General features: G+C 40.6%; 1 protein-coding gene across 1 annotated transcript in view; it reads right to left on the bottom strand.

Moving 5' to 3' along the window:
• The window catches only part of znf536 (zinc finger protein 536), a 206,290-nt gene that overhangs the window by 99,984 nt on the left and 78,692 nt on the right, over positions 1–27,614 (bottom strand). Inside the window, 1 exon segment of the mRNA XM_063882540.1 lies at positions 20,209–20,302. The gene's annotated coding sequence lies outside the window, so the exon portion shown is untranslated.

Raw genomic sequence — 27,614 nt, forward strand, 5'->3', positions numbered from 1 at the left:
TCAACGCACTCTTCAAAGTCAGATACATACGGGCCAGCTAATGTGGCACTTAATATAAAAGCAAAAAAAAAAAGAGAGAGGGAGTGAATTGGGCATTATCTACTTTAAGGCCAGGGTGTATTTATTACGGACTAATTGTAGCGCAGGAAGTGCTTTGGAGGGGTGTGCTCTCGGGAGAGTGGGTGGAGGGGCCTCGGGGAACATAAGAGAAGCATGTTTATCTATCAGACTTTATCAGAAAAACAGTGCTCTTAAGATCACAGATGGGGGTCGGGGTGGTGGGGGGGGGATAAAAAATGTACAGGAGGAAATAAAAAGAAATGAAAGAGGGATGAAAAGTGAAACACAGAGAGAGAGGAAGTGACATGTCAGCGAGCCGGTGTGTGATGCCAACGCCTTGGTGATTAAAGCAGGAAGGAGTAGTTGGGTGAAAACTCAGGAGAGGTTTTTTTTTTTTTTTTTAAAGCTTTTCTGTGAACTGGACTACAAAACATACTGTTACACACACAGACAAACACAGATGCTCGGATTATGGTTGGTGCAGAACTCATGCAGACACACACACACCTGGGGTTCAAAATATATAGGTATATGCAAACAACTCATAAGACACAAATTAAGCCTAATGTTGAAAGTGGGTGTGTTTTTGTGTGTGTGTGAGTGTACGTAAGTTTAGGTATGAGCATTCCATCCTATTGGCCTTTAAGAAACAGCTTTGTTTTTTCACTTGTCACATTTTACTGACAGTGGCCTGCACCTCTATAGACACTACACAATCATTAATATTGACGAGAACAATTAAAACATATTATTTGTGTAGTTGTTTCAAACTATTATTGTGCCATAAATAATAAAAAGTAAAAGTTATTTGACTAAAAAAATAAATAAATGGAACTTTACTTTACATTTCTGATAATATTGGGAAGAAATGGTGGGTTCAAATGTTATGTTTAATAGACTTTTGACATGTGTATAGCCTCTACAACCTCTATATTTCTCTTCTCTCTGTCTCATGCAAAGATGCATGTATTAGATTTTAAAAGGGGACTCATCTTTCTTTTTTTTTGTTATACAATAAACATGAAATTATTAGGTTTGAAAACTGAATAAAAAGGACATTTTTGATCCATTGGTTAATTGCACAAGCAACCTGTTAGTATATATAGTAAAAAAGTAACTCCTTTATAAGCTCCATCAATAAAGTGATGCACAGATTAGTGCAACAACATCATAATGCAATATTGTTTAGTATTCTGTAATGGGCTGTTGTGAAAAATGACTACCTATACATGTTGTAAAGTACATTTAGATGCTTATACCTTTATACTGTTACCTAAATGGGCTTTTCAGTGCATTACTTTCACTTTAAAGGAGTAGTTCTCCCTTCAAATATGTCACTTACCCCTGCTGATGAGGATATAATATGATGAAGATAACATTTGGTGTGTGTGGTGTGTGTGTGTGTGTGTGTGTGTGTGTGTGTGTGTGTGTGTGTGTGTGTGTGTGTGTGTGTGTGTGTGTGTGTGTGTGTGTGTGTGTGTGTGTGGGTGTGTGCGTGCATGTGTGTGTGCGTGCATGTGTGTGTACGTGCGTGCACACGTGCGTGTGCGTGTGTCTTTCTGAAGGTATTCTCTGGAAATGTTCCAGGGTTCCTCGTGTCTGTCAGCACCAGAGCTTCAGCTCGGAGCTGTCTGTCCCGGCCAACATATCTCTCATTCTTCTCTGCCCTTCCTGACCTTCAGCATCACACACTTGTCTTCAACAACAAAGGCTGCAGTACACACACTCATTAAAAAGACGCACACACACACACACACACACACACACACACACAATCCTACACAAACACACACACACACACACACACACACACACACACACACACACACACACACACGTGGACTTCTGTGTATTTGTAACCAGTTATGATGTAATGAAATACTGTCCTGCAAATGTTTCCAAAAACATTTCGAAATGCCGGGTAGGGAGGATATGCTACTGTGTGTTTCCCATCTGATTAGGTGCTAAAGAAAAAGAATGCATCACAAAAATCCTTAACAGTGCAGCTGTCCACTTCTGGGTATTAAGGAAAGAAGCACAACTGCTGCCGTTGTCGCTATGGGTCGCTCGGACCTCGGACAGAAATATCTTGACATTTAAGTATAGCATTATGAAATTGTCTGCCATACTGGCCGAGCTAGCTCACTAGCCGCGGCCACTTGATGGAGCGCTGAAGAGCCCCTCTGCCCCCCTCCCCCCAATACACAAACATACAACGTGTCCTCCATGAGTTTCCGAATCAGCCCCAGGTTGTTGGATGTGGGCAGCGGTGGGAGGTGTGGGGGGGGGTTATAATCTGCACCACCGTCTCCCATCGCTGAAAAAAATGCTCCTTTTCTGTCTCACCTCCTTGGCGAGGCCACCCCTCCCCTCCCCTCCCCTGCTCAACCCCACCGCACTCCACCCATCCCTCTCCATATTTTCTCCCCCTTGCATCTGATTAAGTTAACAATGTGGTGTTATTTGCATGCTGATTTTGCACACCCCGACCCCCCCCCCCAAAAAACCACCACCACCACCACCCGCTCTCCCTTTCTCTCCCTCTCTCTCTCTCTCTGACAAACAAGAGAGGCAGGATCAGAGTAATGTGATAGCACAGCAGCCAGCCAACGCAATCTGCCTCAAAGACCAGGTGTTCGCAATCCACCTCCCTCTTAATTCCTGCCCCCATCATTTCTCTTGTTTTTTATTCCTGTTATTTTATGCTGTTTTTTTTTTTTGTTCTCTTCCCTCCCCTAGTTCGTCTTCTTCTTTCGTCTCCTCTCATCTATCCCTGGTGTGTTTATAAGGTTGTATTATAATCAAATCTGGAGCGAGGGAGGCCTGTCTTTTTTTATTAATTATAGGCCACAGTTGATGCGAATGTATTCCGAAAGCATCTTCAAAATAGGTCGGCGGTACAGTTTGCTATTCTTATCACATTTAAATGTCAACATGGTGCAAAGCCCTACAAATTAGTTCAGGCAGGCTTCAACCCCCATTTAACATTTAAAGCGCCATTCTGTAGGGCTCAAAGAGCGATTTAAATCAGTTTACACACACACACACACACACACACACACACACACACACACACACACACACACACACGTATATATACAGAGATAGCGCTTTCAAACTTCTCATTTCAACACAGACATGCAACTGCCAACCTTTGCCTGGGAGAATTCGGCAAGAAGAAGGAGAGGAAGGGAAAAAAAAGCAGGATGAGAGAACAAAAAAAGAGATATAAAGCAACAGAAACAATGCATTAGCTTCATGAATAATGAATCTGCCCGTCTATCCATGCAGAAAAGATCCTGGTTTTCAGCACATCTGCATAAATCCACTGTCCGAATGAATAAATCAGAACGGGGGGACATTTTCTTGAGCTGTAGCCTATCACTGGTAAATAACAACAATGATTTGAAACACATCTGTTCACATGCAGTGCCAGCTAACCCCCATAGAGCAGCACGAGACAATAGAAGCCGAGCGCTGTTGTTCTACATATCGGTGGCTGGGCATTTTAAATAGAGTTTACCCATCACACACACACACACACACACACACACACACACACACACACACACACACACACACACACACACACACAGATCTACTGATGCAAACAAACATAATCAACAAATAGGAATCACGTTCAATCTGCCATAAAACAGTCGACATTAGTATCCTGTACAAAAACCAAACTGCATTATCCCTCTTTCAATAGGAAATCTGAAATAGCTATCTATGAATTAAAAAAGCTTGATCCATTGGATGTGACAGCAGGACATAAATGAAGGAACACAACATAAGTGAAGCTAAGAACTGTGGATATTACTCTGGTATTAAACATTTCTTTAAACTTCAAATCCCCTTCTTGAGTTTGAACTAGTAAGCATGGAACGGAAATCTTAAGACCGTCTAAGCATCTGGCTAGACTACACACATTTTACCAAAACCGCTTTGGACTGATTGTTTTTTGCCAATTCATTATTATTAATAAAAGTCTATCTTCACCAAATGATCATATTCTCAGTCCTCTGTAGTCAACCACAAAATGAATCAAAACCTTATAAACATTCCTATTACTATTACCAATTTCTTAATGTCTATAATTTACACATTTTAATAGGTAAAGATTGGGTTTATGGATCATAAGCTATGTCTAGGGATAGGGTTGATGTATGCTGAAGGTTAGGCTGTATCCTATGAATTGCCTTACTAAGTGTTGCTATAAACATGTGTGAATATATATGTAAAGCATTTTATCAATTTACTAAAGAAACATTGATATATGTATGTTTAGACTAAACAAATTGGTAAAATGGTCACTATAAAAACATTTCGTAATACAATATGTGCTCGAAACAACCAATTTGCTGATTTTTAAATCGTAGTTTTTGGTCTTGGTCTTGTTTTAATATTGAAAAAAAAAGCGACTTGAAGTATGATTCATATCATGTTTAATGTATGAATATGAACTGAAACAAAAATCTTTCTCTCACCTTAAGTAAAGTACTTTTATTACTTACATCTAACCACAAACACTGGTGAAGTGGTGAAGTCCTACATATCAGTACAGCCAAGATCCATAGATGTACAGGAAAGTGGACAGTTATTATTTTTTTTAAATGAACAAAAATAATTTAATTGGGAATTAATTTGTACCACCTAAACACAAAAGGGGTTGATATTGGATGTCGATCATGGGTTATCAACATGAATGTAATTAGTAGTGATACTGGGATGTATATGCCATCACAACTCGAAGTTGGAAATTGATGTTGCATTGTCTCATTGATGTTTGACCTCTAACACCTCTGCTGATACAGAGGAAAATGTAGATGAAAGAATAACGATTTCCTTTTTTTTAATAAACTACTTCCAATGTAATGTGGCTTGACAGAAAACCAACAAAATATGTCATTGCCTACTGAAAAAAGAATAAATCCTTCAGTGTGATAGCATGCAATGATTAAACGGACTTTAGTGAACACTTATTACACTTAACTGGCTATGGAGTTGTGCCTTTAAGACATGCATGTGAAGCGTGAACTCACACATCCAAGTTAGTGCCCCCAAGTCAGTGGGGTTATGAGTAGTGATGTTCAGCCTTGAGGAGAAGCCAGCCCCGTAAAGCTGTTTCATGCCATCAAGATGCAGGATCAACTACAAGCCTTTGGGAGACATTCACACACACACAAACACACTGAGCCCCGCAGCATAGGCTTGTTAAGGGACTTGCTTTGCATTGTTACACTGCTGACCCCAGTTGTTCCAATGACTATACGAATGTCTAGGAGGGGCCAACTCAAGCAGACAATCCCAGATTTAGATAAAAGTCCCTAGAAGGATATTTTAGGAAGCCTAAATGGCATTAATACACTCCTCAATTGAGTTCAGTCCATTTTAGCTAGTCTCCGTTACACTATATACGCATAAGTATATATTAGGTAGCCTAATATGAGAACAAGAGCCAGTGTAGGGGTCACAGAGAGACTTCAGTATCAGCTTACAATTGCCCTATTACATCAGCATAAGTAACTGAATCCAAAGAGCTAACTAGCTTATAAGAGACCCAATCCCTCTGACTGGCTCCTCTACCTCTAGGCTCCACTATGACTCTTTCCCATCCAGCTCAAAGGAGAATGTTCTATGGGTGTGCCTAATGTGGACGCGCTGAAATGTCAAAGCATTATATATCCTTTTTCGCACAGAGTGGCCCCTAAGGGTTTAATTGACTGTGCTGTAAAGTAAGTTTGAGAGCTGCGAGAGTGTGTGATGAAGATGAATATGTTTCATTAGAGGGCAAACAGAGCTTGATGGCTGGAATTGGCATTGAGAGAGAGGAGGAAATGTCGAATAAGGATGAAGCATACATTTATCCATTCAGGATCCACAATGACATGTACAGGCGATAGCTGTCCACTCCTTGGCTAATCACCGTCAGCGAACTTACCAGGCTCGCGATTCAGATTTAACACATGTTCTCACACTTCTTGTCTTTTTTTCCTGCTCTCCTGGTTGGCCTCTGTCTTTCTCTGAACCAAACAAGGAAGGAACGAGCTTCCGACGACTTCAAATACTCGTCAAACAGAGAACAGAGCAGAAGACAGAGAGAAGAGAAGGAGCCCCACTACTATCCCGCGGCCTTCGTTTACCAATTATACTGAGTACCTGCTGACAGGTGGGTTGTCACAGTGTCTGCTTAGCCACCCAACTCCCCTCATCTTCCCCCTCTTCAACATCCCATCCCTTCCCATCCCGCTATGTTACAGGAAGCTCCTCGCACCTCCAGGCGAGATAAATGAAGGGGAGGATATGGAAGAGAGTGGAGAGTTTGGCTTCAAGACACTTCAAGGCTTTTGATTTGGGATACATTTAAGACAGACGCTAGAAGTTGAGGATTCCAGGAAGTTTTTTTCTGCTTTCTTGAAGGACTAGCGTTACAAAGGGCCTTTGGTGACTTTTTAGGCAACATTTTTTAAAGAAAGTGGAAACCATAACCCTAATTCTAAGGCCACTGGTGATTGAATGGGTCACAGTTGGACGTATATTGTCTAATACTTAAGATTGAAGCTTCTACAAAGAGATCACTTTCCCAGTTCTTGTACAAAAATATGATTTCTTAAATTTCTTTCCTTCACTTAATGTGTTGTTGAAACAGCTTCTTATTCCTCAAAGATCTACAAGGACGTTTGAAGACAGGGGGCCTCCCCCAATCACCGCCACCCCCTACCCGTTTCTCCTCTGACTTGCCGTCTCAGAAACTCAGCCAGCCAACGAACACAACTGAGACAAAACATAACCATAATGGCTCATTAAAGGGAATGGAGACGACTTAGGCAAACAAAGCAGCCTTCACCGGGCTGTCACCGAAACTCCTGTGATGGTACGTCCAAACTCGCGCTGGTGACAAGGAGGCAAAAGAATCATCTTCCAAACGAAACTCAGCGATGGCTTGGAGTGTGTTGACTGCGCTCGACTTGTCTCTGTATTTGTTCCGCGACAAATCTAATGTGTGCACAGCCGAGTGACAGGCCTCTGAGCTCCAGAGAGGGGAAAATTGGGTGCTCAACCACTCTACATCGAGAACATGTATAACTCAACAAATGTCCCACTTTTAGACTTAGACTTTTGGATTCAGGGTAGTTTAAGATTCAGATAATTGCTTAGCTTAAACTTAGTTAGGGGAGATTGGTTAAAAAGTTAGGTTCAGGCCTCAATGCAGTTCTAGGAATACAAATGTTGACAAATTAATGATGATGGTCCTCCACAAACCAGAAGAGCTTCAATTATACCTGTCATTCATTCTCTAAGGATTTGATTGGGTCAAAGTCACCAGATGATAAGGCTTGTTGATATCCACTTGGTTCCATTTTCATTTATCTAATTGATATACGTTATCTTTCCCTACATTTGGACTCTCTATGTTGTAAATGGATTGTCTTTTTTATTTCATATACACAATACCTACTGCACATCTTTCTGTCCCCAGTAATGGATCCTTCCTCTGTTGCTCTACCCAAGGTTTCTTCCATTTCTTCATTATTAATTGTGGGGTTTTGTTTTGAGATTTGTATTGTACAATGTGAGGGTCTAATGACGAAGGGTGTCATTTTTCAACTATATAGCCCCCTGAGTCAAATGCTGAATTTGTGAAATTTGGCTGTACAAATAAAATGGGATTGATTGATTAATTGATGTTTTAAATTTAAAGAGTCACATGTCAGGAGTGCTAGTTTGAAACAATTGTTTAATTGTAGAGCTTTGCTGTTTTATGCACGACATTGCAAAGGCACAAGAACATGGAACGGTTTCATAGCTAGCTAATCAGGTTAAACATATGAGTAAACATATGATTCCCATTTCACACTTTATACTCATCAAACCATTCAATGACCCTTTGCACCCTGTATTGAAGCATCTGCATTTGTTATGTTTCTCCACATATTATTATCACCTATATACTGGATCAACTATACGGTTTAGAATTGTATTTTTAAACGTCAGTTTCAGCACCACAGCCAAGTAACAGACAGCAATATCTCTCACACACACCCACACACAATCATTTTTTCGTGACTCTACTATTCTTTCAAATAAGGAAGACACTATAGTCCCATGTGTGTTACATCCAAAGGCCTGTTTGAAAATCAAAGCCCGCAACTCAAGAAGTGGATTTCTTTAATTCAATAAAAAGACACTTTTCTTGTAGATATTTGAGGCAACTGGGGAGCACAGGCCTTTATACAATCACACATTTGATAGCAGAAATATACAGAGAAAGGTGTAGCAATCTTATGACAATGGATGAATGTGTAGCAATCATCATTCTAGGAACTCAATCTTGAGTCTTACACGGTACTGGACGTCTTTAACTTCTGTCGGAACACATTTCCCATTTTTGTTTCTGACTGAAGCTAATGTGTACGGCTAATCTCATAGGCTGCCACTGACCCAGCAGGGAAAGCACAGTCGTATCTGCTTAGCAATCCCCCAATAATTAAGAAAGGACCGCACCATGCCTAAACCTCTCCCTGACACAGTGTTGTGTCTGCACTGCATGGAGACAAGCAGTCATAAGAGGCTTAAGGCTCATGTACCTGCCGCTCTGTGCACGTGTGCATTTTTCAAGAATAGCGGGACAGGAGATTAAAACAGTGATCAGAAAAGTGGAATTAAATACCTTTACTGCTTTCTTAATTACCGTGAAGTCCACCTCTGTGTGAGAAGTACTATAAATACCTTCCAAGTCCCAAAAGACACTGAAAATCCAAATAAAGGAACACACACTCTTACACACACACACATACACACATCCTTTTCATAAAATGACCAAAAACTTAACCCGGCACTTCTTAGAAACTAGGCCAAACCATATGTCCTTCTGCGTATTTTGGGATCAGCCTAATTCATTTTGATGATAGCATAAAAAATGATATCTTCCAAAAAAAAAGAAAAGAAGAATGAAGAGGAGGAAATGTGAAAAGAGCAAGAACAGACAGAGCTGGTGAGAGACAGAGAGCAAAAAGAAAGCAACCACAGGAGGGGGTTGGGGGGGTGGTATGTGTGATGAATCCAGGTCTTATAAGGGAGTTCCAATAAGGCTGGACCTCAGCAGGAGCAACATTACAATAAACGAATATTTTTTTTTTTGACAGAGATACAATGATCTGTAATTAGGACAAATGGCACTAAAGGCGAGTTCAAAGATTTTGTTTTTCCTGTGTAAATGGTTTGCGCTGATTCCAGGGACGGCATTAGCAAAAGCGAAAACAAAACAAGAAAGAGATGGAGCGGCAGTATGTTCTTTAAAAGAGATAACTGAGGATTTGGATTGTTGAGATCTGTGTAGAGACGTGGGAAAGTGGCCATCCAAGGTTCAACAGTTAAGAGGAAGTAGACAAGGTGAAGTCAGCTGTTGATGTTTAGAACAGCAGGGGGGGGGGGCAGAATAAGAAAGAGGTGGAAGAAGATAAAGGAGTAGGGTTACAAAGAAAACCCCTTGCAGCAAGGAGGGGCGATCCATCATGGGAAAATAAAAATAGTAAAAAACTCACAAGGGTTCCAAAGCACACTTCAAGCAACTTAATAAAACGAAATCTATGGGCTATGTCTTTTACACTGCTCAGGCCTTTATTTCATTTTTTTAAAAACTGACAAAGTAGGCCAAAGAAAAGTCCAGTGTAGCTTACAAAAAAAGCTTGGGTTGCAGGAAACTGAGCTTTGTTGACACTTTATGCTTCCTTTTACACAAAGAGAATTCATACATGAATACCTTATTTATATACAACATGCCGTTCAGATCTATCATTTCTGTATGTGTGAAGAAGGCCTGGCAACAGAAATAAATCAAAACGGTTGTTTAATTAACTTTAAATAATGTGATTATGACAAAGTGCGGAAAATAAAGTAAAACAAATTTTGTAACAAAGAAAGTTTTTGTTAGAGTTAACAGTTAAAATTAAACTTTTACTTCACTAGATTTTTCTAAGAGCTATATTAACTAGTGGCTTTGCTGATTACATTTTAACATAAAGACCTAATGTTTGGCTTTAAAATTCTTACGTGTCCCGCCAAAATAAAAGTAAAATCTATCCAACTCAAACAATGTCATCTTTAAAACATGTTGCCTCACACAATAATGCTCAGTTTAATACTAAAGGAGCAAATCTAAATCATAAACTATAATATAATATGGCAAATCTGCATAATGACTACTTTTTGACTTAATACTTAACTGTTTTTTATACTCATTACTGAATTAGATTCTAATTGCGTCTAATCCAGTCTTTTCCAATCTGAAGTCAGTGTATTTTGTCATAAAAAAGACACAACATAACTGTCTTGCAGTTGACGAGAACTAAAAATACACAGACAATAGCTTTGAGATGAGCAGAGACAAAGAAAAGCAGAAAAAATGTTTTGTCCTTCAGCCATGTTTTCACTCCACTTTCCCACCCCATGCCAGTGACTGCAGAATAAACGGATATGTGAATTAAACCCCATTGTTTTAAAACAGATCTGCAGCTAAATTTAGTCGCTGCTCTTGTTCTGCCTCGATGCGAAAGAATGTGCCACTTATGTTTGTGTGTTTAATTTTCTTCCTTTCCTTTATCCCTCGTCGTAATCTCGGGCTACATACATCTCATGTTGTTTGAACAAGTGTGAATGGAGTATCTATGCATGTGTCAAGGCAAAAAATAAATAAAATAACACATACACACGCATATAGTTCAGCCATGCGATTTTTGCAATTAGAAAAGACACAAAAATAATTATTCTGCAGCGCAGTCAGTCGACATATCCTGAGTCGATGATGCACGGATCACGTGTTTAATAAAAAAGGTTAATCAGTTGTTAATCAGAGGATTAATAACTTGTTATTTTCTTTACAAAACCATTAATATCATGCCATAAATATTTAATGTTGATAGGTCTTTTTTTTCTTGTTTTGGGGAGAGACAGGGTGGGGGTGATATGTGTTTGGTGATGCAGGGCAGAGTGAGCAATATCCAGGCATTAATGTGCATTAATCATGCTTTGGTGAAGACAAATAAATTCATTCATGTTTATTAATACAACCTTGGAGAAAACAATACTCTTTACATTATTCACCGAGTTATTAATAAAGGATTTATGAACAGGAGGACCACAGGACAGAGACTCGGGATCAGGGAAAAGCCAGGAAAATGATAGAAATAAGAAAAATGGAGGAGAAGAGGGAGGTCAGAGTCACAGAGCCAGGAGCAAAAGTTCATTAATGTTTGGGATGGAAGGGGCACAAACGTTTGAGGATGTGTGTGAAACAGAGTGAAAGTAGTCCGAAACTGGAAAGCTGGGGGTTAAACTGAGATTTTCTGCCCTCACTCATTTTCTTCTTAACAAATTACCCTGCCCGTTTGCTAATCAAAGCAAAACAAATATTGCTTTTCATTCGCTCCATTTGTTTGAATGAACATACAGACATTCCCAAAATACTCATTCCCAGCTCAGATGTAATTAAATTGTGCCTTTAGTGAAAACATGCAGTGGTACTCCAATTAGTTGTGTTTTTGTCGTCGGGTAAATACGGAGATTGGCAGTGGGTGCGCCTCGGGCACCTCGGTGTCCCGAAATGGAAGTATGTCTTAGTGGGCTGGGTGGGGTGGGGGTGGGGTTATGTTTGTTAGACAATGTTTGGGTGCACAAGGCTGAGTGCAATAACAGGGAAAAACGTGTTTGCAGAGTCGTGATCTGATGATGGATTATCTTTTATGGTATTACTGTCTTGAAGGAGAGTGATATGATATGATATCATTTACAGTTGGTTTTTATCTATGTGACCCAGGACGTGTTCCTCATTAGAAAATGGCAGCATACATTGTTTGTTTAGTGCTTAAATGTGACCAATGTTCATTTCAAGGCAGTATATGTCCTCCGTAGACAGCGGCAAATGGGGAATAAACCGCCCTACTCCATCAATAAACATGACCGTTGACTTTGAGTCCCTTAAAGCCGAACAAATTAGGTTTACCAAGAAGGTTTATGTTGGGATCCAATCCAAATTTCTCGCCTTTTTAATGTCTACACATTTTACAAAAAGGTGCAATTATGGTTGGACGAAGGTTAGAAAAATATTGTGGCCATGGCAAATAAACTATGGTTGACGCTGTTGTATGACATTAACTCGACAATGGGGAAAAAAAGGACTAATAATAATATTATACGACTCTCTCAGCGAATCACTAATGAAGCCCATTGTTTTTTTTGGCTGTGTTCAGTGCTGTTCATCAACACATTTACTTGTAGATGTATATATTTGCATTTCATGACATGGCATAAGGAAAACAAATAGAAAATAGTATAATTGTTAAATTCATACAGTATTTGTCAATTCAAAATTAGAAAAGCGTTGTGGATGATGGGGCGTCACATTGAAAGCAAAGAGTTTGCTTAGGCACCACACATATGTTTTTTTTATCTTTGTTAAATAAGGGAACAATACGTTTTATAGGGTTAGTGTTCCGGTTGGGAACCTCAACACGGGCGTTTATGCCATAATGAGCTCCACAACCTCACATTCTGCCTATCTGTCATTCCCCACAGATTCAAACCAATGTATCTTTATATATTCACTACTGATCGTCAAATAAAGACAAAAAGCCAAAAAAAGATCTTTGCTGATGATCCATTTCTGGAAATATAGTTAAAATGATGGAGAAAAATGGTGTTTTTTTTCCAACTGTGTCAATGTTGTGTTAATGCACAATGGTAGAGCTTTTCTGTGCTGCTGTAAATCCATCTTCTACTCATTTTCTTTATGTCCTTCTCCATCTTCAATGCCTTGCTTTCAATTTGTTTCCTTCTTTGTCTTAAGCTCCAAATTGTGTTTTTATCGAAGGGCTGTATGGATCGCTCAGCAAAATGTCATCCGTCAAGCTGTCGATGAATCCATCCTTTCATTTAATGATCAGCCTACCTGATATGCATTTTACATGGCTCCATATAACTTTAATGGGAATCAATTGAAAGCAAATAATGCTGGGAGCCAGTATGCTTTAAGTCTGACGGACGGATTGTGGATGCCGGTTATGTCGATACACACCATTCTGTTCTTAGGGTTTGTACTGTACATGCCACGAGTGTGGTTGCCAAGGTGGCTCACTGTTGGTTAGTCACTGGTTTGGGAACGGTAACAGGGTTAAGTAATCAGGATATGAAAAAAAGGTAACGGTAATCCCTTACAATCACATAACAAATATGCTTAATGAAAGGCATGTTTTATAAAGAAAATCTCTTAGCAGAGGACACATTCTTTTCTAGGGTCACAGTGTTCTGTTGTCTTACATAATACACCTAATTAAAAACCTCTGATTGATATGTATTTTCTCTTTGTTCATTTGCATTGCATGATATAGAGGTATTCCAAAAGTAATGGAAAGTAATCAGGTTACATTACCTTTATATAGTGATATTCAGATTAGGTTACTGATTACTTTTTTTTAATTGTAACGGATTACATTTTTAAACTAATCCTCCCTATCCTGGTTAGACATTGCCCTACACAAATCCTTACAATCCCACGGCTGCATTCTCCCGCTTGCTTTGTCTTCATAAACCAAAAGAGAGATTGAGTGAAAGAGACAGAAAGAAAAGAGATGGTGGAAATGATGAAGGCAGAGAGAGGGAAAGACAATTAATGAAAGAGGAGGATGAAGAGACGGAGGGTTTAAAGAAGGGGACGGAGCGGATAGGAAGGGAGCCATTGGACGTGGTTTCAGTTAAATACTGATTTCATCATGCGATCGGGGAGGAGGGGCCGGGTGGCGATGGTGGCTGTGGCAGCTCTAAAACACATAACTTTCTACGAAGTGAAAATCAAATATTAAAAATGACAGGCCTTATAAGTGTGCTGAGTGAGCTCGGGTCACGGAGGGAGGGAGGCGCGGGCGGCTTGTCAGCTACTATCTGTCAGGGCGAATTAGAAACAATCAGGGCCGAGTGAAAGGGAAGGTGATTGTTATTAAGCGGCGGGGCCCTGCGAGCGGGCGCCCCAGATGTGGCCGTGCATATAAAAGAACAGGAAGCCGGCAGTTTAATTCAGGAAGCCTGCCGAGGCGAGCGAGCAATGCCACAAAGGAGGAGAGGGAGGCCCGGGGTGGGGGGGATATGAAGGAGGGTTAGGGAGTCTTGTCGCTAATATGCTAGAAGTTACTTTGATAACACATTTTGTGGAATTGTGAAATGAAACGCACATTTTTTTTTTTTTTACTAGCGCTCATCCATCTCTGTCCATCAGGAACCAGCCAATCGGATGACTCGCAGTTGAAATCTAGATAAGTCGACCTTAACACACACACACACACAGAAAGAGACAGCCGAGCCCATATATCAATTACAAGCTGATATCCTGGGAGGATGATGGGACCGGGAGAGAAACCCCTGTACGGATGAGTGTATGATCTCATGTCTCAGTGCCCAATCCCCCTGAACGCTCTTTAAATCTTTTCTTCTGATAATCACCTGACAGTGTGTCTCCCTCCCCGAGCTGATGTCGATGTTTGGTCTACGTGACTTTCCCTCCCGCACTTGTGGACAAGTACATTGATGGACACGGACATGACTCGTCTTTGACTCCCTTTGGTAGTCCTGTTATCCGTCAAGTTGCTCCCATACCCCTCTGAAACCCTCCGCGACGTACGTCAACGCCCACAGATCCCTATCAGCAAGAAGGGGGGTTGCAATGGGGATTGCTGGATAAGGTGGGGGAGGTGAAGGGGGATGCAATATGTTACTCAGGGGATGCTTGAATAATAGGGAGTGACAGTGATCTGCCAAGATGCTGCAGGTTCAAAGGCACATTGGCCATTGTGACACCAAACTGTGTGAGGAACTCAAAGGGAAAAACTTACCAATTTTAATTTGTTGAATGGTTATCAAACCATGTCTGATCACACAATTAGGAGTTTGAAAACATTACTACTAAAGATAAATTAACCACAAGCTTTATTTGACCCTACTTGGAACCAATCACGGTCTACCTATGAGACACAAAGTCAAGTGGATCCATTGACTCTCAAATAGTTTCACTTAACACCAGTTACGTGAAATCAATGGGAAGTACAGAGGGAAGAAATGAAGGAGGTTGTTAAGATACTTTCTTTCATATAGTGCTTCTGTCTCGGAGCGTTGAAGGGCTTTGATTTCTATTTACTTTGTAGTGAGAGATATCGCAAGAAATGTTCCCTCTGCTTAAGAATCACTGATCATCCAATAGGTTGAAATAAAACAGGCTTGTCATACGCTCCCTCTTTCTCTCTTGTCGTCTTTATCCTTGGTGATCAGTCAAACACTCACCTAACACAAGCCGTCTCTGGTTTCCACCTCCCCAGGTTTTTTTTTTTTTCCCTTCGTTGCCGCTGCCGGTGTAGCGGAGGTTATATGGTGTTAAACACAGAGCTGCTAAACGTTCCCCAAGGTAATAACAGTCAGTGTATATACAGTACCGCTTGCACTTCTGCGACGGGAAGCTACTGCCAAGTGTGGAAGCAATGGAGATGGAGAGAAAGGGGTGAGAGGGGAGGGTTGAAAGTAGAAAATCGAGGAAATGAAATCAAATAATTAGTAGACAAAGAGTTGAAAAGACAAGAAACGAAGGGTGCAAGGTAAAAGGTGGAAAATGAGTAATTGCTAAACCGGAGGTATAAATAAAGACAATTAGAAGTGAGACTGTTGTGATAATGCTGCATGCTGGTTGGTGAGTTAGCACAGGTGCATGCACTGTGGTTATAATTAAATCCAGCTCTAAGTCATTTCTAAATTCCACTTAACAACGCCTCTCAGGGTCTTCATCAGAAAATCAAGGTTCGCTCACTAGTTATAGAGTTGGCATGGAGATCTTCCAAATGTTCGCTGACGTCATTGACCAGGAGTCTGAGATCCACATGAAAGATCAAATTGACAAAACGAAAAACAATACTTGGACAAAGACAGCGATTGCAATTGACATAACTGGAAAAAAGTGAATGGATCATAGGTTATATTTGACTATATGCAGAGTATACAGTTTAACAGGAAGTCAAAGCATGGTTCCATCGTGTTATTACTTTTTAATGCTTTTTCTGGCAACCATTCCTATGGCTATGGTTTTGTCGGGTTTGGTCAACTTAAAGTGCTTGGTTAATGTTAAGAAAAGATTGTGGCCAAGCCTAAATCAACCGGTTTACTTTTTGGAGTCAAACCACTTTACAACCACCAAAACTCCTTGCTTTTTGTGGCACTGTTACAATCCAACTACTAGGAAAAAGAGGATTTGTTTAACTATTGGTAAAGGTCTCTGAATAATGTTGGATTTATGGTCTAGCTAAATCAGTTGCTGGGAATACTTGTTTGAAGTTGTTGTCTTCTGTTAAAAGATGAATTATCTACAAGCAGGCATCAACTGAGGTTAGCAAACCTGATATTTACAATACATAGTTGTATTAGTATATATGATGATTGCAAGTTGTTTTTTTAATAGCATAAAAACGTTCGGTGTCAGTTGAAGGCTCTCATATTATTTTTAGATTTTATACCCTATTATCAGCATATAGGGGCGGCCCACGTAAACCCATAAAGAGCCCAGCTGTACATTCTTCAATCCTTGTGATGTCATAACTCAGTTTGAATGGGTAGTGAATTGTGGTGGTCCATTTTTACAAGAAAACATTGCAACAGACAAGACACAAATTGCTATTTGTAGAAAGTGTTTTCTGAAGTACCATAAAGCGATAAGAGTTGGATGGATTGCACCCAGGTACAGAGAAAGAAAAGACCTACTGACCTTCCTATTGATGGAAGTACACAACTAAAAGTATTTTTAAGGTAAAGGAAGCCGAGGAGCAATGGTATATCAAAGAAGAAGAAAGTCAAAAGTGATATGGATGCTGTTGTAGGTGGAAATGACCATCCTCCTGATCCAATGCAACCCAACCCCCCTCTTCCTCCAGGAGGCCAAGTCTAGGCCATGTCTAAGATTTCACAACGATTAGCCAGGGAGGGATGAGGAGGGATATAGAGATGTACTGGAGCAGCATTAGCCATTAATCACTGAGGGGGGGAGGGAGACGGAGTGATGGAGAGAGGACAGCATGGGAAGTGTACTTTTTATTGTGTGGACCTCCAGAGGATTTGTGTTTGACTGTCTAACAATTCTCCAATGCTGGGTCATTGTAAAAGAGTTGGAGATTTAGGATTAAAATACCAACAACATAACTATCCACTGTATCATCTTCTGAATGCATGGTATGTTTTGCAGCAGAATTGCATTTAATCATGTTTACAGTTCAACAGAATGAAAAGTTTGCATTGCTGAGTATTTTGTCTGTAATGACAGCTGGCGTTTCAGTTTCTAATCTGGAGGAATGAGAATAATGGATATTGCTACTCTACTGCAATATTTCTTTCCTCAACATGCAACTAAACTGTTCTGTACATCTTGTTTTTTTGTTTTTTTAATGAAGTTTCATAAATTTTTACACATAAATGTTCACACATTGTCTTCTTCCTGGAATTAAGTTGTGAAGTCTGGGAGGAGTGTTGTTCTAACACATCACCTTCAGCAAGGCTCGATAAATCACCTCGATCTGCTGAGACTGTAGTTAAGGGTCTGTTTGGCATAGCAAGTTAAGGTTGTCTTGGTTAAAGGAAACCAACATTGACTGTGGCATGCAAACATCCTGTCTCCGATGTCAAAGTCATATGCTTGGTTGAGCAAAAAAAAAAAAAGATTATACCTGACCTCGTTTCCAAGAGCTTGTTTGGCGTTAAGTCAAGCTCCTTCAAGCTATGCTTCTTAAAAAAACCCTCATTATTCACATTACCCACAGAGATTTCCTGTCAGGAAAAACAAACAGTACATTTCTAAGAAATACTCAATACAGAGTGATCTCACTAACACATGACTAAGTGTGAAACATTGATGATGATTAAGGGCAGTTTGTCCTTTATCCATCCAATGTATCTGCTTAAAATGGACAAGGTAGATCTTCCCAAGGCAAGACCACCTGTTGTAAAGTCACTAAATAACAAACTTAGCTCGCATTGAAACTTCTAAACGATCTATATGACAACTGTATCCACTGAGGACTGAGCTGAGCTTGAGAAAACTACATCAATGGAACTTACAATACTTCCTGGCAAGGTAAGTCTCCAAAACCATTGTTTATTTTTAGCCAAATAGATTTAAAAATAATAAAATAAGACTTTTTAGCCCCCAACATACATAACAAGCTTTTTTTTGTTGAGTTGCTTCTTATTGAAATGCTGAGCAAATTGAAGTTGAGCTTTTATTTTGATAGGTCAAACAGGAAAACTATAAGTTAATGTAGAATACATTGAGGAATGTCTTGCTTTTATTGACCACATTTACCATCAGCACCTATCAGACATTCATAGAAAAGATACTAATTTTAGCCTGGATATTGTACTGCTTTCAAATTGCTTACTTTTGATTATGTTTTTTCTCTCAAAAACAATTATTGTAATCTTTTCTGTTGAGTTGATCCTTAGTAAAACGCTGCATGAATTTAAGTTGGGCTTCTATTGAGAAAAGTAAAAAATGGAAATCCCAGCTTTCTCTCAATAGATACAGCACATTGAGGAATTTTACCATAAAGACGTATAAAGCTTATCTTGGAGTAGGTTTTCTGTCGCCTAACATATATTGTTATTTGTTTTGTTGAGTTGTGCCTTAGTGAAATAATTATTGCATTTAGGTTGGACTTTTATTGTGAAAGGTAGAAATGTAAAACTCAGCTTCTGGGGTCAATATAGCATATATTGAGGAATGCATTGCTTGTACTGACCACATTTACCATTAACACTAATTAGACATTAATATAAAGGCTGACCGTTTTTCCATTTAATGTTAGCCTGGATGTTGTATTGCTTCGATGTGCAGATAAAAGTGAAGTGAAAGAGTTTCTTTTTTGGAAGCAGATTCCACTTCCCACAGCCTTTTCATATTCTATTATAAGGTATAAATATATGGTGTAGTCAAACGCCCCCCACCCCTGCCATCACTATGGTGGTATGCAAGGTGAAACAGGGTGACCATAAAGCCACAATGGCCTTCCGTTAGTGTTCCCTGCATTATATCCCCCCACCCCCCCATTCCCTACACCCATTCCTCTCTTCTTATTTCTTTTATTTTTTTATTTTTTTCTGTACTATGAATAAATTTAGTCTGTCCCGGACATGAAAATGTCAAATACCTAAAATACACCTAGGCTAAATAGCATATTAATTTTTAATGCCTGCTCATCCTATGCTGCTATTCTCATATCAGGCCTGTCTGCCAACAGCTGTTGCTGGCTCTCTGGCTGGGAATTTATCATCCATCTAGCTAAAGGAGGGGAGAGAGGGAGAGGATGAAAAAAAAAAGAGAGATGGGAGACAATGTTCGGAAGACAAGGGAAAAGGGGAGGGACGGATCCTTGTTTTCGTGGAGCCCTACCTTGTATTTATATCACCGAGCACCTCGCAACTTTCTTACTTTGATATACGAGTGGAATTCAATTACACTAATGCCAAACATAAATTGTTCGAGATTCCTTCCTTTTTTCCCGGTGTGCCTCCTCATACATAAAAGAGAAATAAGGAACCGAGGAAGTGGTGACATTGACGCTGGAGGTAGTGACATTGGGGGAGGGGCGGCAGAGGGAGGCAAGACGCACTGAAGCAATGTGCCAGTGTGGGTGTTGAATGCCACCCATGTGCGTTTTTAGGTGGCATGTGGTGGATGATTATCATAGATTATCACAATCCAGATTGTTACAAGTTCTGTCTGCACACATAGCAGCAGTGTACTGTAGCTGTGTGACTGTGTGTGTGTGTGTGTGTGTGTGTGTGTGTGTGTGTGTGTGTGTGTGTGTGTGTGTGTGTGTGTGTGTGTGTGTGTGTGTGTGTGTGTGTGTGTGTGTGTGTGTGTGTGTTGTGGTTTAAGACAGAGTGCCTTTGGGGATAAGACTAAATGGTAGGCGAACAGTTGGAGTGTGTGAGCGTATGTGTGCATTTATTCGTGTGTGTGTTCTATCGTTGCAGTGCGAGAAGCAATACAGGGTTTAGAAGAATGTGGAAAATGTTAAGGATTTTTTTTTTCTCTTTACGGGTTGAGGTATGCATTGTGCCAGAGCTTACCTTAACACACCAACTGCATGCTGGGATAGAACCTGTCTGTTCGGATCAAGTGGCCTCTCGCTCCTCACCGACTACTGCTTACTAGAATGGCCACCTTTAGGAAACAGAGGAGAGGAAAAATTAAAATAGGAGCCTTTCCTGCTATCTCCCTCTCAGTAGTGTAAAAGTACATTTACTTATGTACAATTTTGAGATAGTTGTACTTTACTGGAGTATTTCAATTTTTTGCTCTTTTTTACTTCCAGCCCACTTTTTTTTTAATCCAAATAGATTTCAAATGAACACAAAATGAAAAGACTTATTCTCCCTTTACATACATTATAAGCTTTTTGCTGAGTTGCTTCTTAATGAACTGCTGGGTGCATTAAAGTTGAGCTTTTATTTTGATAGGTAAAACTATAGGTCAATGTAGAACACTTGTTCCTTTAACATTTCTGTAGAAGTACAAGATCTGAATACTTTTCTCACCTCTGCTCCCTCTTTTCTCTCATACACACACACACACACACACACATAGCGTGTTTTATTGCTCATTTTTTTGTTGTTGTTGGTTTTTTCTTTTTTTCTTTGTCTTTAATTGTAACACTATTTCCTGTGTGTTCCTGACACTGTATTTGTCTGCACTCGTCCTAAAATTGCTATACCACTTCATAAAAAAATTAAAAAATACAAGGAAGAGGAGGCGATGATGAAATATAGACCTGAGTAGGCGAAAAAGGAAGATGGACAGGCTTATGGGTGGCGAGGATGATGAAGAAGAAGAGGAGGAGAGTGGTCCGCGTCGGGATGAAATTCTAACAAATTCAGCGTGCGCCGCTGCAGAGGTCAAGGGAACGCAGCCGAAAAAGGTTAAAGATGAAATCAAAGCCCGGGCGCTGCGGTGCCCGGAGGCACAGCTGAAAATCTATCCCTCCAGGGCAAGGCCACCGCTGACACGAGGCAGACAAGAAGCTAAATACTGCACGCCACTCGGGGATCTTTCATTTTCAACCGATCAATAAGGGCTTATATTTATCGGGGCCTCGGAGCAGCTGCCACGTCTGACAACCTCCACTTCATTTTTGCCCCCCTCCTCCTCCTCTTCTCTTCTTTTTTCTCCTCCTTGCACGCTAAATTGAGACCCATCGACCATGAAAAGGGGCAGAGACCCTGGATTGCCATTAACCCCCCTCGTGTCACACACACACAAATGCCCCGAGTATACAATTCTGTTAAAGGTCTGCCTTCCCCGCCCCTCCTTCTTTAAAGAAACATGCCTTATCATTATGGCCTTGGCACAGACACCAGCACCTCTTCAAGTCTTTTGTTCCTCAAGCTGCCCATGCCACCCGACACACACACACACACACTGTCTGTATGTAGACACCCATTGCCCTGCGACAACATGATTTCACTTTTCATTTCTAAATAAAAGACAACTTTATTATCAGTTCTCTGTGTGTGTGGCACAAACAGGGGGTCTAACATGCTGTGTGTCACTGTCCCAAAGAATCCAATATTTAAAAAATATTTATATATGTATAGATACATAAATAGACAAAAAAAAGCCAAAACAATAATTATATAAAAATTGCAGTCTTCAAACAAATTTGACACGACACTTTGTAAGTCTAGTCTAAAGGATGAATATATATGACAACAATACAAATATATACAAGTAATGCAAATAATTGTCCAAAGCAGCTGCCATTTTTAACATTTCTTTCCGGCTGACTGTCTCTCAAATAACCAAAAATATCAATATAAATGTGAGGAGCATCACGAGAAGCGGAAGCTCGGGTTTAGGGTTCGGAGTTAAAATAACTGGCAGTCTAATCATCTGCACAACAATATTTGCTGTGAGGCATTCTAAATAGATTATCGCTAGTCCATCTGTGTCATCATTGATTTATAAGGCATTAAGCTGCTTGGGGAAGAGAGAGGGCCTTGCCTTCTCTGCTGTTAAAGGGGCTTCTTGTGAAAATCAGGGGCACAGCAATGGAACAACTGTGGCACCCGTCTAACCTCCCCTTTAATCGAGAGGAAGTGAAAATAGGACGGGAGTATCTTTTTTTTTCCCGAAAAAGGGAAGTATGAATCCAAATTTGCTGCATCTCTTTTTGTTTGGCGATACAAAGAGACTGGGAGGAGGGGAGGAAGTACAGGAAAAAAGAAATACACACAGAGAGAAACAAACACACATGCACATACACACACGCAGAAAAAAAAAAACAAGGGACATCATTAACATATGAATGCTATATGCAAATGGTAGGGAGAGAGCAGATGTTGTTGCATTTAATTGACCTATATGTGAATTGCATCCAAACCTTTCAGAGTCTTTTCGGGGCCCTCTGAGTACAGTTCTGACTGGCTTTCCGCAACTTATGAGCGCCAAGCACAGCCATTTTAACTGTGTTTAAGCAAAAAGAGGCACATTACTAAAAATAGAGGAGTGTTTGCTGGGAATCCTGAAAACACACTGTTTGTCCTTGGGTTTTATCCTCACTGATGACATCTGTGCCAAAACTGATTGCATTTAGCTTACTAACAGGTGGTGGGGGAAAGTAGTTTTCTCATTATTGAGGTACTTAAGGGGAGGTTTGTAGTTTTATGCTACTTTACTTCACTATATTAAGTGGGAACTACTTTGCTATTTACTTTAAAACATGTATTTGATAGCTAAAGTTACTATATTTAACATCAAATCATTTTACAAGCCAATTTAAGGATGTGCATTGGCAATAATCTGCTGATATATTGCAAATTAGGGGTTGTGATTTAATATATTGTGATGTATTGCAAAAATGTAGGTGATATATTCTTATTTTCTGTGTGGGAGAGAAACTCCCTTTGGAAGGAACTTTCAGCCTTGCAGACCATTTACAGTACATGCACACAAACCTATAAAACACACTACAGGAAAGGGAAAGACTCAAAAAGCAGAATAACAGTTGTTTTTACTTCTGTAACATAAGGACATCACTATGTAGCACTCACACTTATATTAACTAGCGCTCCAGCAAATTGTTTGGGATAGGCTGAGGGGCGGATATTTCTAAGTGGTTGACCAATCACAACAGAGCCAGCCAGCTAGCCAATCAGAGCAGACAGGGCTCTGGTTTCAGTCAGAGGGTGAAAAGAGGTGCTGCAGCACAGGCAGTCTGAGAAAAATAAAGAACTTGTTGAACATTAGATCATGTAAATAAGTCATAGTAGAGACAATAAATACAAATATTAACCTATAAATGAGCAGAATAGGACCCCCCTTTCCATTTCTCAAATGGAGTACCCTATAGCAACGTATTTTGTAACTTACATTGCAGTATTACTATTGCTCTTGAGTGTTTGTATCACTATGTGCTACACTTTCACACACTACCAACATCTCCCCCCACCCCCCCCCCCCCCCCCCCCACACACTGCATTTTTTCTGCAGGTGGAGACAGAAACCTACATAAAAACACAAAGACAGAGTCAGATTTTTACACAGCAATGTTTGTATGGGTGAGCCATGAAAAACACAGATGCTATTTTCATCTGGGCCTCTGCGTTTCTTTTTCATTCTTCTCTTCCTCCCCCCTCCCTCCTTCCCTCTCTCTTTTATTCCCTTACTCTATCCCTCACTTTCCAGCCCCCCACCACCCCTCCCTCATTCTTGGGAATGTCATTAAATTGTATTAAATAGCCTTTTGTCCAGGGGGCAAGGACCACCCGATATATGATAATACATTAAGGCCCCAGTGTAGCAGCCACTGAGCCGAGACCATCTTAAGAACAAGCACGGTGTGTGCCATTGTGTGTGTGCGAAAAAAAAAGTGGATGGCAATGCGGGGAAGGGGGAAAAAAAAGAAAAGATGGGGAAAGGAGGATGAGGCGAGTGGAGGGTTACAAAGAGTGAGATATAGAGGGGAGGAAAGGGAGGGTGAAAGCGAGGTAGTGGCTGCCTGCCTGCGCATGTGGCTCCCTAACAACTGTGACACATACTAATAGAAACATACCTGATAAATTACAAGCTTTCAGGGTCTGGCAAGCTGACATTTTCTATGTTGCGCGGGACAATTTCATATCTGCGGCGCAAAGTCGAGGGGCTGCTGGACCAAATTGCATCACACAGAGATGCCAGAGGATTAGCATAAAAATTAACACTTATATTTCAGCTTATTGTCAACCCCACTCCTGCACCGGCTGCCTCACAACAATCAATTCCTCTTAGAAATCTGATTAGATTCCATGACGCTTATTATCCCAGTCATGTCTGCCTGCCCCCTTCACCACACACACACGCACACACACACACACACACACACACACACACACACACACACACACACACACACACACACACACACACACATCATTGGCATAGTCAGAACACTGGCTGCCATGACCGCCCAGACCAATTGTTTAAATGGAATTAAGGAGAAAATAAATCCATAGGTGTGGCGTTCCTTTTGACAGATGATACCTCGTTCTATTTGTTTATCTTATGATTTAGTGTCTTTAGCCCTCGTAGAAATCCATCCAGACATGTTTATATTGTAACGTTTGAAAGTCAAGTTCATTAAAACTCCCCGATTTTTTTGTTCCAGTGATGGCTGCTTGTCAAACACAAAATATGATGTTATTATTCACCATTTTCCCTTTTTTTCCCCGACCACGAATGAGCATTTTATTTAAGTATTTAGATTATGATCTCACTGGTTTTCCTCAGTCTTATTTATAATCAAATGCCACCAGGGTTTAATGTCTCTCTTTATTTCCACCTTCCCCCCCTTTTAAAATGAACTTCCCTGCATCTCATCCATCCTCAAGTACACAGCCGTCACAAATGCTTTATGTTTACAGCGGAAAGCTGGAATGATGCAAAAAAAAAAAAGATCCCGTTTTGAGATCCCACGAGGCTGTCGCAATGAAATATTTGTCAATAACGCTTTCTGTTGAAGCACATTGCACAAGTATGTACTAAAAGCACAGCGCACGTTGGGTGGCTTTGGTAAGACTCTTGATTGTTTAGACAAATGGCATTTCATCGCATCCAGATGTCTTTAAGCTGTGCTCAACTACCATCGCTGCTTTCCAAGGCGCAGGCTGAATGTATACAAACATCTCTTCATAACTGCATTCCTCATCTGGGCCTGCGAGCGTCACCGCGCTCGTCACTGAGCTTGGATGACAGCCCGCGGTACGGAGAGTTCACATTTGATATGTAGATTTCTGAGGTTAGGGTTGGGGTTAGGGTTCAGAATCTTTCAGTAGAATGGGGGATGATATGTTTGGTTTATTGAAGCTAACACAAATCAATGTGTCGAATCAACGAAGAACAAAGCACAAGTGACTTTTTTAAGAGGTCAACATGAGATATGGAGCTTTTACTGCTTTAAGAAATAGATTCCAAGGTCATTAAAAAAGCTTTTTGTTATCTCAAACTTTTAAAAACGGACAGGAAAAGCAAACAAGTGGCAGGGAATGAGGTGCGCCCTGGCCGGGACAGGAGTTATAACATAACACTGCTACAAAGGGTCCCGAATAAAGACGCCCACAGCGTTGAGAGAGGCAGAGAAGAGAGAGGGCGAAGGAACAAATCGTCTGATGTTCTAAGTGGATAACAACAGCTCCTGCTATGCAGCAGCGGAGGCGCAGAATAATTTAAACCAGCTACCCAGCTACCCCACCCCTCCTTTCTCCACCTCCCTCACCCCCCTGGCCACCCCTCTATTCTTATGTTAACACGGCTAAAGAGGAGTGGGCCACCCAGCAGCAGAGAGCAGAAACTTAAGTCCATGCTTCAGGAAAAATAATCCATCTCTATGCCTCTCTCTTCGCGATGTAACTTTACTCACTTACACACACACATACCGCCTGGTAAAGGAAACAGATACAGAGCGCAGGGTACATGTACTTTGCCTTTAAAGCATATTACTTTTCAGATGAGAGTTTGAAGAATAATAAACCGGGTGCTTAACTGGGCTATTTTCCCCTTTCTGTAAATGCCATGCAACGGCGAGGCGGGGGCGAGAAGAATTCATAAGTCTTTAAATGCAGGGTAAACACTGCTTTCTTTGTTGATTGTAGAGCTCTGTTGTGTTTTTTTTTTGGTGGATATTCCACCCCCCTTCGCCTTTTTTCTTTTTCTTTGTCTATCTCTCTTTTCCAATCTCCAACCAGAAGGGCTGATGTTGTGTTTGGTCTCCAAACAGCACATGTGAGGTACACACCTCGCTGACATTTTATAGGTTCAAATCCCCAAGTATGGGAGAAAGAGGGGAGGGGTGGGGGGAGTCATATTTTATACCGGCGGTTTATTTTAACGGGCGCTTGTAATTAACGCAGCATGTCCTCTATCTCCCAGCCATCTATGCCAAGGCCTTTATTTAAACAACTTTATTGTGAAATGTTTGCGTTCTCAGCGTTCGGCCAGGGCCCACACACAGAATATTATTTCATACTTCAAGGCGAGGGTGGAGCGGGGGGGGAGCTTTGGAAGAGTTTACGCTTTGAGCGGTTATTGTTTTTGATTACAGCAAGGCTCTTTTTAAAATGGATCAAGCTCGGTAACCTTGCGCACACACATCTACACACATTCTCGCACGTCTACCGGCTCGTACTGAAGTTGTGAGAGGCTGAAAGAGAACCTGTTTACAGAAGGGGTGTGCGAACCTGAAGCTTTAGCCGGGGCCAAATGTACAATCTCAGCGTGATTTATGAGTAAGATCACACTATTTATGTCCAAATGAGAGCACTTGTTTAATGCTGCTGCTTGGGGGCTTCTTTTTTCCTGGAGTGTGTGTTTGTGTTCTTACAGGGTTTAATGGAATTTGATGGAGAGATTGAGTGTTTACACTTGTCAAAATGACCTGGAGTTAACACGGCGCTCAATGTACACACTCCATCGATGCAACTTCTTAAGATCAGACCGCGTGATACTGTACGAGTCAATCACATGTGCAGAACATGCTGTTGCATTTTGTGATAGTCCGTGGTTGAACGTATGATCATGGTCCATTAGTGGTTTCAAAATATTCAACATTTCCTTATAAAGAAATGGATTTGATAACTTGGTGGACAGGAAGTCACGCACCGTGTGAGCTGTCAGCACATTAGCAGCTACATTTCCACACATTCCTGCACTGATTCTCCTTCTTTGTATGCGATTGCAACTGCAGAGTTGTGTTTTGAATGGAAGACACATTTATATTGAAACCAGACAATGAAGCACGTGTTTATCTTATCTTCACTGTGTGGTCTTACACACATAAGTGTCGCTCGTAAACACAAACCATAAATGCATATATTAAACCTCTTTCAGGCTACATTATGGGTTTTAAAATGAGAATGCAACTCATGTGATAATATAAAAATATGCAAAACAGTCTAGGTCAGCGTTGAAATATTTCTGATTCAGTTCTCTGACCTTCATAAAACAC

The sequence above is a fragment of the Eleginops maclovinus genome, chromosome 4, assembly GCF_036324505.1.
Source record: "Eleginops maclovinus isolate JMC-PN-2008 ecotype Puerto Natales chromosome 4, JC_Emac_rtc_rv5, whole genome shotgun sequence".
NCBI lineage: Eukaryota > Metazoa > Chordata > Actinopteri > Perciformes > Eleginopidae > Eleginops > Eleginops maclovinus.